This window comes from Macaca nemestrina, chromosome 16 (assembly GCF_043159975.1).
Source record: "Macaca nemestrina isolate mMacNem1 chromosome 16, mMacNem.hap1, whole genome shotgun sequence".
Taxonomy (NCBI): domain Eukaryota; kingdom Metazoa; phylum Chordata; class Mammalia; order Primates; family Cercopithecidae; genus Macaca; species Macaca nemestrina.
Genome location: NC_092140.1, coordinates 89,673,688 through 89,692,814, shown reverse-complemented (window position 1 = coordinate 89,692,814; position 19,127 = coordinate 89,673,688). Strand labels below are relative to the sequence as shown.

At 41.3% G+C, this 19,127-nt stretch overlaps 1 pseudogene; it reads left to right on the top strand.

The window, feature by feature from the left end:
* Positions 1 to 2,099: 2,099 nt before the first annotated feature.
* Positions 2,100 to 2,578, top strand: LOC139359132 (ragulator complex protein LAMTOR3-like; annotated as a pseudogene).
* Positions 2,579 to 19,127: the final 16,549 nt, after the last annotated feature.

Below are 19,127 nucleotides of genomic sequence, written 5' to 3'. Positions count from 1 at the left end.
TGGCCACAACGGGAACCGCGGAGGAGGGGGCTGCGCGGGCCCGGCGGGGGGCGGGAGCGAGGCCGGCCCCACGGCCACGTGCCCGGAAACTCGCGGCGCGGGGGTGGCGGGGGAGTGCACCTCGCAGCGGTCCGCAGCTGGGTTCCCGCCTCTTCCCCACCCCCAGCCGTGGGCTGCCCTCTCCGTCCCCCTGCGCGACCCCAGGCTCAGCCCCTGCCGGCGATCCCGGCCTGCTGGGGGGTCCCGGGGTGGGGTGGGAGCCTTCTGCCTGCGTGGGTCGCCTCGCGTCTCTCTCCCCCACCCCACCTCTGAGATTTCTTGCCAGCACCTGGAGCCCGAAGCCTTAGAAGGGTTGTCAGCCCAATAAGAATATAGGATCACCCGCCCATCAGTCTGGAGACCCTTCTGAGCTGCTGTTTCTCACATGTTTCTGGGCCCTGGTGGACTCTCATTTGCCCTGTTTGTTCTTGATTTGCTTTTCGGAGTAAGGGGATCCTGACCCCATTGACAGTGACAGAGCAACTGGGCTGCACTGGCATAGGCACAAGAAAATATAATCACTCTGGGGGTGAGCGGTGGTTGAAACGACTCATATAATTATGTGGATTGTAATTTCCTTACACATATTTATTTGCTTAACAACCCAGCATGTGAGACATATTATCTAATCTAATAAAAGATACAAACTTATGGGCACACAGCAATGTTACTTAACAACTTTCTCGTCTCACGGCCTGGCTGCCCCCCAAGTAGCCTGCCTCTTAAGGTCACTGTGGACTCCTGGAACCCACTCAGACACGCCGCTTAGGAAGAACCACTTCTTGATTCCCCATCCGCCCGTAGGTCCTCACAGAAAAGGCATTTGCTGCAGGGGTGAACGTGGAATAAAGCCACACAGGGCAGTTTTCAGTTTGCTCCTGTGTGCCCGAAAGTCATACGTCCAATAGGCCCCGATAGCAGCTCCGAAATACAAAGCAAGGCCTTAAATTTAACTGCTTTTTCTAGTTCTCAAAGCACTGCACTTCCTTCATGGCAGATGATATTTTTGCATTATTATACCGTTGTAGTTGAATGGTGATTTGTTTAAAGCAACATTTGCAGCAGAACCTTAAATACCATGCCTTAACCCCGAAGTCTTCTTTCTACATTGGCCCAGATACCTCTGCTCCTGGCTACGTGTTGGGTTTGAGATCCTCCTGGGTGAGAAACACCAGGAAACAGCGGAACTGGTAAGGGCTACAGATTATATTTTAAGGATTATGCTGGTTGTGGACTTTATTGTCAGTAAGCTAATTAGGTCCTCAGAATTGATACCTTGTGGCTCAAGTTTTTTAAAATTAAATTAAGAAAAGAAATGGCCCAATCACTATCTCAGTTTTCTTCTCCTATATGAGCATAATGCGGAGGACACAATGCAGACAAAGAAATTATAACCTCTGCAGCGCTGGCTCATGATTCTGGCATGGAGTCGTTTTCAGTTCGCGGAATTCTCTTGACTCTTGGCAGGCCGTTGATTTAGAGTATGTCTAGTCAGCTTTTTTCTGTACGTTCTCATTTACATACCAGGATATTTCTGCATGATGATGACTTTTTCCTGCCTAAACATTAGTCTGTCACTGATAGAATTCCTATCATGTATTCCTCAAGGCTAGTATAGAAAGTTAATCCATTCCACTCAAGAACAGTAAGATCTGGTGAGTTCCAAGAAGGAGAAAGCACTTGGCCTAGTACAGAAGGCGCAGTGTTGACACTCCATTTTACAGAAGCTGACTGTCCTGGTTAATGGAAAGCTAGACTTTGCTTTATCGGTGATTTCTTGATTGGCTGTGGTTTTACTGCTTAACAGAACTTCCACCAAAACATTCTGTTATGGGAATCATATGAGAGGAGCGACTCAGTCAGAGGTTGTGATTTGGTAGAACCGCCAGTGAAATTTTGGTTCAGGACCTCAAAACCACGGCAAAACTGAGATATGTTTTCTGAAAGACCTTAAGGTCTTGGCCTAACATGAGCTCCCTCAGGCTATAAAACAGTGGTAGGAAGGGCGGCTTCCTTACCCCAAGAGAGAGTCCATTCTTTGCATTTGCCATATACCCAACATAAAACCAGATTGTGGTCTTTGAAGCTGTCCCTGAAGTGACAGTGGAGAGAACCGGGCAGCCCAGAACTCCCAGTCATGGAGATTGATCCTGCAAGAGAAGGGAGTTCATCATGGTGGATGACCTAAAGCGATTCATGTATAAAATGTTGCCAAGTGTTGAAGGGCTCCATGCTATCGTTGTGTCAGAGTTGGAGTACCTATTTTGAAGTGGCCAATGATAATGCTCCAGAGCGTGCTTTGAGACCTGGTTTCTCATCTACTTTTGCCCTTGCAACAGACCAAAGGAGCAAACTTGGACTTTCAAAAAATAAAAGTATCATGTTACTGTTACACCTACGAGGTGATTCAATTAAATCATTACCTTTGGTAGTGAGTTTCATAGCCAGCAGCAATGCCAATACAGGACTAATTGTCAGCCTAGAAAAGAAACGTACTCCATTCTTTGAAGAATTGAGACAAGTTGTGGAAGTTTCTTAATCGGACAGTGGTTTCAATGTGTACCTTATCTTTATTATAACAACACAATATCGATCCAGCAATCTTTAGACCGCAGTACTTTTATCCATGTGCTCAAGAAAAGGCCCCTTTTTCCAACTTATACTGAAGAGCAAGCATATAGATAAAATTTATGGACAGATCAATTGTTGTATTTTCTGGGGTAGGGTCTTTTCTTATTTGGTGAGATCTGGGGATACCACAAAAATGGTTCAGTCTATCACAGCTCCCATGGAGTTAGTCCAGCCACCAAATATGGATGAGATTCTATTCCGTGGATCAGAATCAAACCGGTACATTGATCCACTTGAGCCATTAAGTGCTCTCTATTGTACAATCTGCCCAGGCCTGCAGAATGAAGCCGATTTTTTTTATTGCGAATAATAATAAGGAGGTATTTTTCTTCAGATTATGTTTTATTTATTCGCCTTGAGTGCGAGGAACGTAAAATGGCTTAGTAAAAGCAAAATCAGTACAATCACTAACTATTCCTTTGTACTTATTATTTTATGGTATAGCTGAATGTTACTGATTGATTCTTCTCAGAGGGTGCTGCTCTTTAATGAAAATAAAAATTATAGCTAATGGTTTTTCCTCAAACTCCGCTTCCTATAACCAATCAGTGTTTTAATGTTTGTGTGTTCTTTATAAAATTTAAATGTAATTTGTTACTGAATGCTGTTTCCAATATTATCATCTATGTAAACATGATAGTATAACCATTTTTTCATATGTGAGTATAAATAAAATAGTATTAAAAAATAAAAAAGGCTGGGCGCGGTGGCTCAAGCCTGTAATCCTAGCACTTTGGGAGGCCGAGACGGGCGGATCACGAGGTCAGGAGATGGAGACCATCCTGGCTAACACGGTGAAACCCCGTCTCTACTAAAAAATACAAAAAACTAGCCGGGCGAGGTGGCAGGCGTCTGTAGTCCCAGCTACTCAGGAGGCTGAGGCAGGAGAATGGCATAAACCTGGGAGGCGGAGCTTGCAGTGAGCTGAGATCCGGCCACTGCACTCCAGCCTGGGCGACAGAGCGAGACTCCGTCTCAAAAAATAAAAATAAAAATAAATAAAAAATAAAAAAAACAGATTGTAACAAAGTCTGTAGTCATCCATGGATGCAAAGATTCTGCTTTGTATGTCTCTTGTACCTTAAGTTTGCGCTAGCATGATAATGTTTCCACTCAGAGTAATAACTAGGAATCAAAGCCTCCACACTCCTCCCACCTCAAGTCTCCTCTCTAAATTTTATCTGTAACTCTATCCTGATGCTGCAGTTTTTCTGCCTCCCATTTGGACTTTCCTTGAAAGTCATCTTTCATTCTGTAATCATTATTAAACGCTTTCCTAAGTACCAGGCACCCGAATTAACTATATGAGCACAGAGCACTGGCCCTTAGTAAATGCAGCCTAAGAGAGAGATACACGTACCAATGATTATCACACAACTTTGTGTGTCACCGTAGGGGAATGGGCACAGGGAGGTGTCAGGGAGGTCTTCACAGGGTCAAAATTTCAGCTGCAACTTGAGAAGAGAGCATGAACATCTACTGTCCTGCACCCCCCGGACCTCCACCCTGCCTCAGTGGGTGCAGTCCTGCAGGTGCCGGCCTCACAGCAGAGTGCAGGCTGCACTTCAGCCCACTTGCCACCCTGGCCTGACACTGATGCAGGCCCAACTTGTTCAACCATGAAGGCAGAATGCCTGCTATGTGCAGAATTCCCTGAGGCTTTGAGTAGAAAAGCCTCAGTTTTCCTAGGAGAATTGTCAAACTAGTTGGGTAGATAAGAAAAAGGATGTTAACGCGGCAGTTCGTCACCAAATACATTCTAAAGGATTGAGACAAGAGAGCGATGGACCATCTTGACTCAGCAGTGAGGATCAGACGCTGTTTCCATTGTGAGAGTCCCCCAACCGGGAACTGGACTGGCGCTTCCCACACCTCCTCTCATTTCCCTCTCACGACCTCTCATGGGAGAATTATCATTTGCATTTTACAGTGAGGAACCTGAGGGACACACAGACTATCCCTTCCAGGCTGCCTGACTCTAAAACCCAGGTATGTACACCTCATTGTTGTCCTGGAACTTGAAGTGGAGTTGAAAAGTGATGAAACATGGGCAGTGACATCCCAGGAAGAATAATCTACACAGGCTGGAAGGTGGACAGGGGTGAGGGAGAAAAGTTTGTAGAGATAAGAGGTAAGGAGACCAATTGGGAAGCCACTACAACCATCTCGGCATGAGGTGGTGGGCGTCTGCGGCATTCTAGAAAAGTGAGGAGGAGATGGATTTATGCACACTTTGAAGAGATAATCAATAAACTTTGGCCAAAAAAAAAAAAAAAAAAAACTGGAGAAATCAAGAATCGAAGGTGGGAAGGAAGTGCTACCTTTAGAAGAAATAGGTACTACGAAGCAGGAAACTATGCTTTGGGGAAAAAAGATAAAAGAAGATCACCCTCCTCTTCCCACAATTGTTCCTAAAATGAATTTATCTTTTTCCCCCTCACAGCAGTGTCATTACATTAAATTGTATAAACTATGTATATGTTTGTTTTGACTGGCTCCTTTGTAAGAAGGCTGGTCTTGCTCACTACTTGTATCCCCACAGCCTGGAACAATGCCTGGCACATAGTAGCTGCTCAATAAATATTGGTTGAATGAATGCAATGTTTAGCATGTGGTGAAAAATATTAGGAGAGTAATTAGAAGAGAGATGTGGCTTTGTCTTTCTGAAGGGAGCGATTGCTATGCAGCTCCAGCCAGCTGTGGCCATGTGATAATAGTATCATTTCAAGGGATAAGAGACATCCAGAATTTTATGGAAACTTTTACAACTTAAGATAGTTTTTTTCTGTCGCCCAGGCTGGAGTGCAGCGGTGTGATCTCGATTCACTGCAACCTCCACCTCCTGGGTCCAAGCGATTCTCCTGCCTCAGCCTCCCGAGCAGCTGGGACTACAGGTGCATGCCACCATGCCCAGCTAATTTTTGTATTTTTAGTGGAGATGGGGTTTCACTGTGCTCCCAAGCTTGGGGTGGGCAATGTAGGCAAGTCGATCGAGCTTGCGGCTGACACCCTTTGGGATCTTGGGCTTAACCTCCTTGGGCTTTACGAGGGCCTTGATAGCCTCGGCACGTGCGCTCATGGCCTTGACACTGTTGGCCTGCATCTTCTTTAGGCCCTTCTTGTTGTGCTTCTTGGCAAAGCACATGTTCCTCAGGAACTTGGGGTCCACCCCCTTAAGAGATTCATATTGGCCAGGCGTAGTGTAATCCCAACACTTTGGGAGGCCAGGGCAGGCGGATCACGAGGTCAAGGGATCGACACCATCCTGGCTAACATGGTGAAACCCTGTCTCCACTAAAAATATAAGAAATTAGCCGGGCGTGGTGGCAGGCACCTGTCGTCCCAGCTACTCGGGAGGCTGAGGCAGCAGAATGGCGTGAACCTGGGAGGCGGAGGTTGCAGTGAGGCAAGATCAAGCCACTGCACTCCAGCCTGGGCGACAGAGCGAGACACCGTCTCAATTAAAAAAAAAAAAAAGAGAGAGATTGTATCTTTGTGATCGGGGTTTCTTGATGCCATTTCTGTGCCATTTTCGGGACTGGTTGTGTGTGGTGTGGTTCTTGGACTTGGACATGTCTGCATCGTAAGCCATGGCTTCCTGGAACCAGAAGCTAATGTCTTTAATTTTTTTAAATGTACGGTTCAGAAGTCTTAACTATTGTCTTGCAGCAACAGATGTTTAGAACTTTTTTATCTTGCAAAATTGAAACTCAGTGCCTATTAATCACTAATGCCCTCTCCCCCAGTTCCCCCAGTTAGAAACTACCTTTCCATTTTTTGTCTCTGTGATTTTTGACTACTTTGGATACATCATATGAGTAAAGTCATACAGTATTTGTCCTTTTGTGACCGGCTTGTTTCACTTAGCATAATGTCTGTCCATGCTGTAGCATGTGACAGGATTTCTTTATTTTTTTTTAAGGCTGCATAATATTCTGTTATTGCATATATATACCATATTTTCTTTATCCATTCATCAGTGGACATGTGGGTCGCTTCTACCTTGTGGCTGTCGTGAAAAAATGAACATAGGTGTGCAAGTATCTCTTTGAGGTTCTGCTTTGAATTCTTTGGATATATATCCAGAAAGTGGATTGTTAGAGCAAACAGTAATTCTGTTTTTAATTTTTTGAGAAAACTCCATATTGTTGTCCACAATGGCTGCAACATTTTACAGGCCCACCAACAGTGCACAAGGGTTCCAATTTCTCTACATCCTTGTCAACTCTTGTTATTTTGTGTTCTTTTGATAGCGACCCTCCTACAGGGTGCGAGGAGATAGCTCGTTGTGACTTTGATTTGCATTTCTCTTATGAATAGTGCTGTTGAGCATCTTTTCGTATGCCTGTTGGCATTTGTATACCTTCTTTAGAGAAATATCTGTTCAAGTCCTTTGCCAGTGTTTTATTCTGGTTGTAATTGTGGTGGTTGTTGCTGTCGAGTTGTAGGAGTTTCTTACGTAATCTGAAGACGACCCCTTATCAGGTATGTGGTTTGCAAATATATTCTCCCATTCTGTAGGTTGATTTTTTTATTCTACTGAATGTTTCTTTTGATGCACAGACGTTTTTTAAGTTTGATGTTGTCCCATTTGTCTATTTTTGCTTTCATTGCTTGTGCTTTTGATGTCATATTTGCTTCTCATTCTTGATACCTCTGCTGCCCTTAACAAACCCAGATTTTTAATAAATTAAATCAATAAATGAATGAATATGCCATAAATAAAAAAGAACAGAAAGGCTTCTACTTAATTAAGTGGCAGGACTTACTCAACAATCAACTCCCAGTTGAAATTTCACTTGGGCTTCCTCATAGAGTGCTCCCTCTTCCCCTCCTTGTCTCATTAGTGACTTCCCTTCCTCTGCATCCCAGTTTAAGTGTCACATCCTAGAGAAGCCTTCTTGGTCGTCTCTGACTTAGTCAGATCCTCTGTTTTGTAATCTTGTGTGGCCTATATCTCTCTCATTCATAATCAACACTGTTGTTCCACATTGATACATATTTAACCATTGGATTAATATCTGTCCCCTTTCATTAATTATAGTATCAAAAAGAATGATGAGTGTATCTGATTTTGCTCTTATTTCTCACAGCTAAAACTGTGTCTGGCACATAGTAAATGCTCATTAAATACTTACGAAATGTAGGAAGATTTACTCTGAGTAGAAGAAGAGAATAGGGTAATGAATCCTGGGCCTGGGCTTGGGTTTTTGATATCCCAAGTGCAGAGCAATGCAGGAGAAAACAATGCCTGCCCCTGGACTCTTTTTTGGAAGACTAACAGTTTTGTGTGTGTGTGTGTGTGTGTGTGTAGTGAGGGTGGACTGGGTGGTGATGCATGTTCACAGAGAAGTGGCAGGCATGTTAAAGGGGCTGAAGAGACAGAGTATGATCCGTAAAACTTACGTCCACTGTAAGGGTGAAAATATTTTCACATGGGACTTAATTAATTGATGGTATATGTGGCACAGACTCTAGTCCCATCATAATGGCTTTTTTTACATTTAAATTTTATTTATTTCATTTCTATATATATTTGTAGTTTGTGATGGGGGTGTTTGATTTTGTGACACCTGATCCCCATAGAACTAAATGAGCCCCATTCTTTTTGAATAGCAGATATTTAAGTTAAAGATAAATTTAATTTTGATTTGGAAGCTGTGCAATACTTTCTGAAATAAAAGGCAACAACCTAGGGAACCCCACAATTATAATTGGGGTTTACCACTAATAACGGGTAAAACAAATCATTAAAGCCAAGTTTTTGCCTCAAATTGGCTAGTAAAATTCTCTCCTTTCCTTTAAAGGACAGGCTGAAGCCATCAGACCAGCAAGACCCCTGCCTGTGTGCTGCCTCTCTGCAACGTGCGAATTTTTTCCTTGTAACTGTGAAGTGATTAACACGTTGCCTTTTTGCCATTTTCATGGTATTATCATCTTTATAATGGCTAATAAATCTTATGCTCTCCGATCCACACATTGCTCTTTCATTTACTTTATAGAACCCTAAGAGAAATTAAAGAGAGATTCAGAATACTTTAAATGATAATAAAAGAGTATCTCTAAAAGCATTTTCTGTGCACACAGGATCTTAAACATTTGACCAATACAACCTAATCACTTTTCTTCCTTGATGATGTACTTCTAGGTTCACATATCATTTTTAAAAATTTTTATTTTTAGTTCTGGGGTACATGTGCAGGATGTGAAAATTTGTTACATAGGTACACGTGTGCCATGGTGGTTTGTTGCACCTGTCAACTCATCACCTAGGTAGTAAGCCCAGCATCCATTAGCTATTTATTCTGATGCTCTCCCTCTTCCCACCCTCCCTTCCCAACAGACCTCAATGTGTGTGGTTCCCCTCCCTGTGTCCATGTGTTCTCATTGTTTAGCTCCAACTCATAAGTGAGAACATGCAGCATTTGGTTTTCTGTTCCTGTGTGTGTTTGCTGAGGATAATGGCTTCCAACTTCATCCATGTCCCTGCAAAGGACATGATCTTATTCCTTTTTTTTTTTTTTTTTTTGAGACAAGGTCTTACTCTGTCACCCAGGCTGGAGTGCAATGGCGCAATCTTGGCTTACTGCACCCTCCACCTCCCAGGTTCAAGTGATTCTCCTGCCTCAGCCTCCCAAGTAGCTAGGACTACAGGCACCTGCCACAGTGCCCAGCTGTATTGTATTTTTAGTAGACACGGGGTTTCACCATGTTGGCCAGGCTGGTCTTGAACTCCTGACCTCAGGTGATGCACCTGCCTTGGCCTCCTGAAGTGCATAGGCTTGAGCCACCGCACCCGGCTGATCTCATTCCTTTTTGTGGCTGCATAGTATTCCGTTGTGTATATGTACCACGTTTTCTTTATCCAGTCTATTGTTGATGGGCATTTGGGTTGATTCTATGTCTTTTCTGTTGGTTCACATATCATTTAATGAGTCTTAGGTCTATTTTTTAGGCCTCTGTTGACAATAGTTAGGGGCCAGGTGCAGTGGCTCCTGCCTGTAATCCCAATACTTTCGGAGGTCGATCACTTGAGCACAGGAGTTTGAGACCAGCCTGAGCAACATGGTGAAACCCTGTCTCTGCAGAAAAAAAATACAAAACTTATCTGGGCTTGGTGACACGTTCTTATAGTCCCAGCTACTCGGGAGGCTGAGGTGGAAAGATCACTTGAGCCCCAGGAGACGGAGGTTGCAGCGAGCCGAGATCCCACCACTGCACTCCAGGATGGGTGATAGAGCAAGGCCCGGTCTCAAAAAAAAAAAAAAAAAAAAAAGAAAATGGGGATGGAAAATTTCATTTACAGGAGGAATAGGATCAGGAAAACTATTATACAACATGGTGATTATAGTTAATAACAATGTATTGTATACTTGAAAATTGCTAAGAGAGTAGATTTTAAATATATATATGTATCACAAATAAATGATAAGTGTGAGTTGATACATATGTTAATTAGCTTAATTTAGCCATTACACAGTGCGTGCGTATTTCAAGACATCATGTTGTATACCATAAATATATACAATTTTTATTTATCAATTAAAAATGAATAAATTTTTTAAATAGACATAGAAGGAAACAAATCCTGATACTTATTTGTTCATTAGGTTTTGCATTACTCTTAGAGTGAGAAGTTTGAGTGGAGAAATACAGTCTTTTTTTTTTTTTTTGGAGACAGAGTTTCACTCTTGTCACCTAGGCTGGAGTGCAATGGCTCGATCTCGGCTCATTGCATCCGCCAGCTTCAGCCTCCCAAAGTGCTTGGATTACAGGCATGAGCCACCATTCCCGGCCTGAAATGAAGTCTTTTAAAATAAAGTTGCGTATAGAATAAGGTAGGTCATAAACACATAAATAAAATATGAGATAATATTCTGTATTTACCAGATACCAAAATATTCTTTCTGTTATGTACATGTGTGGGTTTCATAAAATTTTAGTTTGTAAGCTGACGCTCATATTATTTAATTTGGTTATCACTATAACCCCGTAGGGAAGCAGCCCACATAGTATCTCCATCTTCCCATGTCATAGATAAGAAAACTGAGATGCACACAGCTTGCCTCACTGGAAAAAGTAACATAGTAACCAATCAGTATCTATCCCCAAAACCAATGCCTGTCTAGAGGAAAACTATGATGCCCAAGAAACCACATTTTTAAGGAGATTAAATTTTCCAACATGTATTTCTTCTGTGAAATATAAATAAGGTTCTGTTTTCATTAGGATTTTTATGGAGTGAATGTAAAAAAGTGTAATATGGTTGCCACTAAAGCTCAGCTATAATACACTTACTATTAATAATCAGAAAGGTGAATTGCAGGTGTTAAAGAGGGTAAAACATTACATGGGACTAGATTAAACTGAGGGTTTTACAATTAAAACCTCCATTTGTTTTTCTCTTTACATAATCAGCCTGTGGGAAGAGAAAAGTAACCACAGTTGAAAACGTTAGTGGGCTTAAATCTCACCTTACCTACATCTGGAGTGGTATGATAATCTGTCCTCTCCTGATTAGGGCTTGTATTTGATAGGTTCTTCTAATGCTCCTTTTATTGTATTTTATTTATTTATTTATTCATTTATTTTTGAGACGGAGTTTCCCTATTGCTGCCCAGGCTGGAGTGCAATTGCACAATCTCGGCTCACTGCACTCTCTGCCTCCTGGTTTCAAGCGATTCTTCTGCCTCAGTCTCCCTAGTAGCTGGGATTACAGGCGGATGCCACAATGCCCGGCTAATTTTTATATTTTTAGTAGAGATGGGGTTTCACCATGTTGGTCAAGGCTGGTTTTGAATTCCTGACCTCGGGTGATCCACCTGCCTCGGCCTCCCAAAGTGTTGGGATTACAGGCGTGAGCCACTGCTCCCGGCCAATACTGCTTTTATTTTAAAAAGGACAAGTTGGACACTAGTTTGCATGCATAGCTTATTGATTCTCCTACAGTGGGGTCATAGCTCCCCATTTGTGATGCCAGAAGATTGCCTGTGGAATCACAAGACCTCTTCCAATGTTCTGTTATGCTATAAAAAGACCAGAACCTTTACATTTTGAATTAAAAGAATATCTGTGCATTTAAAAAAAAAATAATAAAACAAAACCAGTAGTTGCGGCAGTAGTAGCCGGTAGTGGGGTGGTAACAGTAATAACAGGACTGGGAAAAAAAAGTTAAATGCCTATTTTAGCTTTCAAAATTAACCTTTTCATGCTGGGCATGGTGGCTTACATCTGTAATCTCAGCAATTTGGGAGGCCGAGGCAGGCAGATCGCTTGAAGCCAGTAGTTTGAGACCAGCCTGGGCAATATGGCAAAACCCCTTCTCTACAAAAAAGAAAAATAAAATAAAAAATTAGCCGGGCCTGGTGGCATGCGCCTGTAGTCCTAGGTACTCGGGAGGCTGAAGAGGAAGGATCACTGGAGCCTGGGAGGTGGAGGCTGCAGTGAGCTGAGATCGTGCCACTGCACTCCAGCCTGGTTGACAGAGTGAGACCCCATCTCCACAAACAAATAACAACAACAAAATTAGAATTTTCATTTTCAGATACCTGTAGATTTACATGGGTTATGGACTGAATGTTTGTGTCTCTCTCAAATTCGTATGTTGAAATCCTAACCCCCAATATGATTGTACTGGGAGATGGGCCTTTGAGAGGTAATTAGGTCATGAGAGTAGAGCCTTCATGAATAGGATTAGTGTCCTTATGCTAGACAACCCACTCTCCTTCTTTCTCTGCCAAATTAGAGCACAATGAGAACACAGCTTACTGCAAATGAGGAAGAGTCCTTCACCAGACCCGGGATCTGTTGGCACCTTGACCTTGGACTTCCCAACCTCCAGAAATGTGAGAAATAAATTTATGCTGTTTAAGCTACCCAGTATATGGTATTCTGTTATAGCAGCCTGAACAATGACAAAATGCAATTTTAAGAAATTATACAGGAAGATTTCAGTATTCTTTGTCCAGTTTCCCCCAATGGTAGCACCTTGCAAAACTATGGTATAAGACCACACCCAGCATATTGACATTGATACAATTAAGAGACAGCACATTTCCATCACCACAGGATCCCTTATGCTGCCTCTTTATAGCTACATCCACTTCTTTCCTACTCCAGCACTTTCCTTAATCATTAATTCATTCTCTATTTCTATAAATCTGTCCTTTCAAGAATGTTATATAAATGGAATCATACAGTATGTATGCTTTTTTCCACTCAGCATAATAATCTGGTAATTAAGGCTGTTGAGTGTATCAATAATTGTTCCTTTTGGTTGCTGAGTAGTATAGCATGGTACAAATACACTCCAGTTTGTTTAACCCTTCATCTGCAGGAGGACTTCTGGGATATTTCCAGTTTGGGGCTATTACGAATAAAGCTGCTATAAACATTTATGTAAAGTTTCTGTGTGAACATAAATCTTCATTTCTTTGAGATAAATGCCCAAGAGCACAATTGCTGCATCGTGTAATAGTTGCATGTGTTGTTTTTAAAGAAATTGCCAAAATACTTACCAAAGTGGCCGTACCATTTTACATGCTCACTGGCAATATATGCATGATCTAGTTTCTCTGCATCCTTGCCAGCGTTTGTTATTGTCATTATTTTTTGTTTTAACCATTCTGCTAGGGGTATAGTAGATATCTCATTGTGGTATTAATTTGTGTTTTGGTAACGGCTAATGATGTTGAGTATGGTTTCATGTGCTTATGTGTTACCTGCATATCTTTCTTTGGTAGACATCTCTTCATACTTTTGACCATTTTAAAATTGAATTATCTATTTACTTTTTTTACTGTTGAGTTTTAAGATATCTTAATATATTTAACATACTAGTTCTTTGTTGGATATGTGGATTTGGGGTATTTTCTTCCACTCTCTAACTTGTCTTTTCATCCTCTTAAGAGGGTGTTTCAAAGAGCAAGAGGTTTTAATTTTGATGAAGTTCAATTTAATTTTTCCTTTTATTCATTGTGACTTAAGTATAAAGTATAAGAACTCTTTGTCTAGTTCTAGTTCCCAAAGATTTTATCTTGTGTTTTTCTTTCCAAAATTCTGACATGTTGCATTTAAGCCTGTGACCCATTTTAAGTTTTGTGTAAGGTGTCAGACTTAGGTTGTTCAATTTTTGCCTATAAATGTCCAGTTGTCCCAGTACCAATTGTTCAAAAGATTGTGTCTTTCACTGAAGTGCAATTGTGCCTTCATCAAAAATCAGCTGGGCCCAGGTATAGCAGCTCACCTGTAATTTCAGCATTTTGGGAAGCCAAGGTGGGAGGATTGCTTGAGGCCGGGAGTTTGAGACCAGCCTAGGCAACATTGAGAGATCCCGTCTCTACTAAAAATTTTTTTTTTAATTAGTTGGGCATATTCATATGGGCCTATTTCTGGTTCTCTGTTCTGTTCTATTGATTGATCGGTATCTGTCTATCCACCAATAGTGTCAATCTTGATTACTGTAGCTATCTAGTAAGTTTTGAAGTCAAAGAGGTTGATTCTTCTTTTTCAAAATTGTTTTAGTTATTCTACTTCCTTTACATTTTCATATAAAATTTAGAATAACATTTTCTACATCTACTAAAATTCTTGCTGAGATTTGGATAGAAATTCTATTAAGCCTGTATATCAATTTTGGGAGAACTGACATCTTTACTATGTTGAGTCTTCCAATTTAGGAATATGGTATGTTTTAACCATTTTTTTTATTGATTGTAAATGATATTGCATGTATAATTTCTGTGCCCATGTGTTCATTGCTAGTATATATAAATACAATAAATTTTTGTATGTTTATCTTGTATTTTGTGACTTTTTTTTTTTTTTTTTTTTTGAGACAGAGTTTTGCTCTTGTAGCCAAGGGTGGAGTGCAATGGCGCAATCTCGGCTTACAGCAATCTCTGCCTCCCGGGTTCAAGCGATTCTCCTGCCTCAGCCTCCCGAGTAGCTGGGATTACAGACATGGGCCACCATGCCCAGCTAGTTTTGTATTTTTAGTAGAGATGGGGTTTCTCCATGTTGGTTAGGCTGGTCTCGAACCCCCAACCTCAGGTGATGCGCCTGCCTCAGCTTCCCAAAGTGCTGGGGTTACAGGCATGAGCCACTGTGCCTGGCCTCTGTGACTTTAATGAATTCACTTATTAGTTCTAGGTGGATTTTTTTGGTAGGTTCCTTAGAATTTTCTATGTAGACAATCATGTGATCTACAAATATGGAGTTTTTATTTCTTCCTTTCTGATCTGTATGTCTTTTATTGCCCTTTATTGACGAAAACTTCCAATACTATATTGAATAAGAATGTGGTAAGAGTAGCCATCCTTGCCTCGTTCCTGCCCTAAGAGGAAAATATTCAGTGTTTTGCCATTAAGTATAATGTTTTCTGTAGGTTTTATGTGGTTACATTTTATCAAGTTGAGGAAGTTCCTTCTATTTCTATTTTTCTGAGGGTTTTATTGTGAATGAATGTTGAGCTTTGTCAAATGGTTTTGATGAAAATCAGTTGATATAATCATATAATTTTCTTCCTCAGCCTGTTAATATAATGAATTATGTTGATTGTTTTTTAAATAATGAGCTAGCCTTGCAGAGCTATAGTAAGTCATGCTTGGTCATGATGGATAAATCTTTTTAAATATTCCTGAATTCTATTTGATAATGTTTTATTAAGGATTTTCACATCTGAATTCATGAGAGATATTGGTCTGTAGTTTTCTTGTTCTCTTGGTCTGATTTTTGATATCTGTTCTGTTTTCTGGAAGAGAGTATGTAGAATTGGTGTTAATTCTTTTTCCTTAAAAGTTTGGTAAAATTTTCCTGTAAAATTGTCTGAGAGAGGAGTATTGAAATCTCCCACTATAATTCATCTGTTTTTCCTTGCACTTGTGTCCATTTTGCCTCATGCGTTTTGTAGATTTGTTGTTTGGGGCATGCACACTTAAGATTTCTATGTTGGGCCTGGCGCGGTGGCTCACGCCTGTAATCCCAGCACTATGGGAGGCCGAGGCGGGCGGATCACGAGGTCAGGAGATCGAGACTATCCTGGCTAACACAGTGAAACCCCGTCTCTACTAAAAATATAAAAAATTAGCCGGGCGTGCTGGCCGGCGCCTGTAGTCCCAGCTACTCGGGAGGCTGAGGCAGGAGAATGGTGTGAACCCGGGAGGTGGAGCTTGCAGTGAGCCGAGATCCCGCCACTGCACTCCAGCCTGGGTGACAGAGCGAGACTCCATCTCAAAAAAAAAAAAAAGATTTCTATGTTTTCTTGGTGGATTGAAGAATCTTTCTTACTACAAAATATCCCACTTTGAGTCTAGTAATTTGCTTTGATATAAAGTCTTTTATCTGATGTTATAATAGCCACTCCTGCTTTCCTTTGATTAGTTTGTATGATACCTTTTTCCATTTTATACTTTCAACCTGCTTATATTGTTATATTTGTCGTGAGTTTCTTGTAGACAGCATATGGTTAGGTCATGTTTTTAAATACTCTGCTAATCTCTTTTACTTGAATTTAGATTAGTTACATTTAATGTAATATATTCTTGATATGCTTAAGGCTTAAATCTGTCATTACTTTTCCTTGTTTTATGTCTGGGTTTTGTCTTTTCTCTTTTTGAAATAGGGTCTTACTCTGTTACCCAAGCTGAGTGCAGTGGTGCAATCATGGCTCACTGCACCTCAATACCTGGGCTGAAGTCATCTTCTTGCCTCAGCCTCCCAAGTAGCTGGGGCTATAGGTGCATACCACCAAGCCTGGCTATTTTATTTATGTATTTTATTGAGATAGGAGTCTCACTGTGTTGATCAGGCTGGTCTCAAACTCCTAGTCTCAAGCAAACCTCCAGCCACAGCCTTCCAAAGTGCTGGGATTACATGCATGATCCATCATGCCTGGACTTCTGTTTTGTTTTTTATTTCAGTTTTCTTTTTCTGCCATCCTGTGGTTAGTTGAACAATTTTTAGAATTCAATTTTTGTTTATTCATAGTGTTTTTGAGTGTATCTATTTATATAGCTTTTTTCGTGACTTCTCTAAGTATTACATTATACATAACTCATCACATTCTACACCTTTTTCTTTGGGGTAAGCTCTTGCCCCAGGTGCCAGCTCTTCTCCCAAAAATCACTAATCCATTTCCCCAATCTAGTAACCTCTAGATCTCAGAGAGAGCACACTCCTCACCTCAGCTGAGCTCCTTTGAAAGTGATTCAAGGGACTAGGTCACTCAACCTCATTTTCTGGACCAAATCTGGAGGGAGAAACCCTAAAACTCCTGAGTGAGATTGCCAGGGGATTGTCCCCAGGTAGGGGGAAGCAGGGAACAGAACATGGTAGCTATGTTTACATTGTGTTGTATAGTATTTATTGATTCAGGAAACAAATGCAAAATTCTAAATAAAACGACTTAGAAACTGCCAAAAAACCAAAAAGGGAACCTTGAAACATCAGGAAGAAAGAAGGCATATGGTAAACTAAAATAAATAAATACAAGTTCCTTCTCCTTTTGAGTTTTTAAAATTGATTGTGGAAGCAAAAATTGTAACACTGATGTGGTTTTAAATGTATGCAGAGGAAATACATAAGACTGTTATATTATAAATATATATTTAACATTCATTAAGTGGAGGTGAGTCATCATAAAGGCCTTCATTCTTCACATTGAGTAGGCTGAGGAGGAGTAAAAGGAGGGGTTGGTCTTGCTGTCTCCCAGGTGACAGAGGCAGAAGAGATGGAGGAGGTAGAAGGGGAGGCAGGAGAGGCAGGCACCCTTGGTGTAATTTCATGGAAATATTAATACATCGTAATTCTGGTCTGACTTTTTTTCGTTTCTCTAAAAATGTTTCTCTACAGTACCAATCCTTCTACCATTTGCTTTAGTTTCAGTGCCCATATTGTAGAAGGGTCCAAGTTGTAAAAGAAGTCACTAGCAGTCTTGAATAACTGGAGTCCTGCTTCTTGTATGTCTTCTTCCGCATCATCTGGCACTGGTTCAGAAGCACTCGTCTCCATCAAGTCATCTTCTGTTAACTCCACTGGTGTTGTCTCTGTTACCTCTTGAATTTCTCCAACATCCATGTCAAAACTGTTCATCTACCATCTCTTTTTTTTTTTTTTTTGCCATATTCACCTCATGATTTCTTTGATTGGCTCTGTCATAAATCCTGTGAAGTCATGCACAACATCTGGACAACAGTTTTCTGCAGGAATTAGTTTCATGCTTGTTGACTTTCACAGCTTTTATTTTTCTGTAACGATGGCTGGCCTCTTCAGTGGTATAATTCTTTCAGACTTTTTTTTTTGAGGGACAGGGTCTTGCTCTGTTGCCCAGGCTGGAGTGCAGGGGTGACAGCTCACCACACCCCCAAACTCCTGGGCTCAGGCAGTCCTCCATCCTCAGCCTCCTGAGTAGCGAGGACTGCTGGCATGCACCAACCACCATGTCCAGCTAACTTTTTAAATTTTTTTGTGGAGATGGGATCTTGTTATGTTGCCCAGGCTAGTACTGAACTCCTGACGTCAAGTGATCCTCCCACCTTGGCCTCCCAAAGTGTTGGGATTACAGACATGAGTCACCAGACCCCAACCTCTTCCAGACTTTCATGTTCCGCTGGGCTTTTGTTCCAGCATTGACAATCCTTTCTCTGGAGAACTGTGTGTAATGACCCTTAAAGGTCCTATGACTCCCTGATGGAAAGGCTGAACTAGAGACATCGTGTTGGGGGCAAGTAGACAATTGCTAAGCCTTCCATGTTGAACTCATGACGTTCTGGGTGATTAGGGGCATTGTCCAATATCGAAAGAACCTTAAGAGGCAACTTCTTACCGGCAAGGTACTTTTTGACTTCAGGGACAGAACATCAATGGAGCCCATCCAGAAAAAGGGTTATCATTGTCCAGGCCTTCTTGTACAACCAGAAGACTGGCAGCTGATGTTTATCATTTCCGTTCAGGATTTAGCAGCTTTATAGATAAGGGCAGTCCTGATCGTAAACCTGACTGCATTTGCACAAAACAGCAGTTAGCCTGTTTCTTCCTGCCTTAAATCCTGGTGCTTGCTTCTCTTCCTTCCTTATAAATGTCCTTTGTGGCATTCCACCCCCACACCCCCTAGATTAGGGCGCTTTCATCTGCATTAAAAACCCGTTTAGGCAGATATCCTTTCTCCTCAATGATTTTCTTAATGGTGTTTGCGAACTTGTCTGTTGCCTCCAGGATCAGCAGAAGCTGCTTCTCCCTTATCTTGACTTTTTTTTTTTTTTTTTAAGCCAAACCTCTTCTAAAATGAACCATTCATTTCTGGCATTAAACTCCCCAGCTTTAGATCCTTCACCTTCCTTTAACTTGTCATGTGATGACTTTGCCTTTTTGCAAATCATATTAGAGTCTATAGGTATGCCTTTCTTATAGCAATCCTGTATCCACTTAAAAGCTGCATTTTCAATATGAGAGAGGTATTT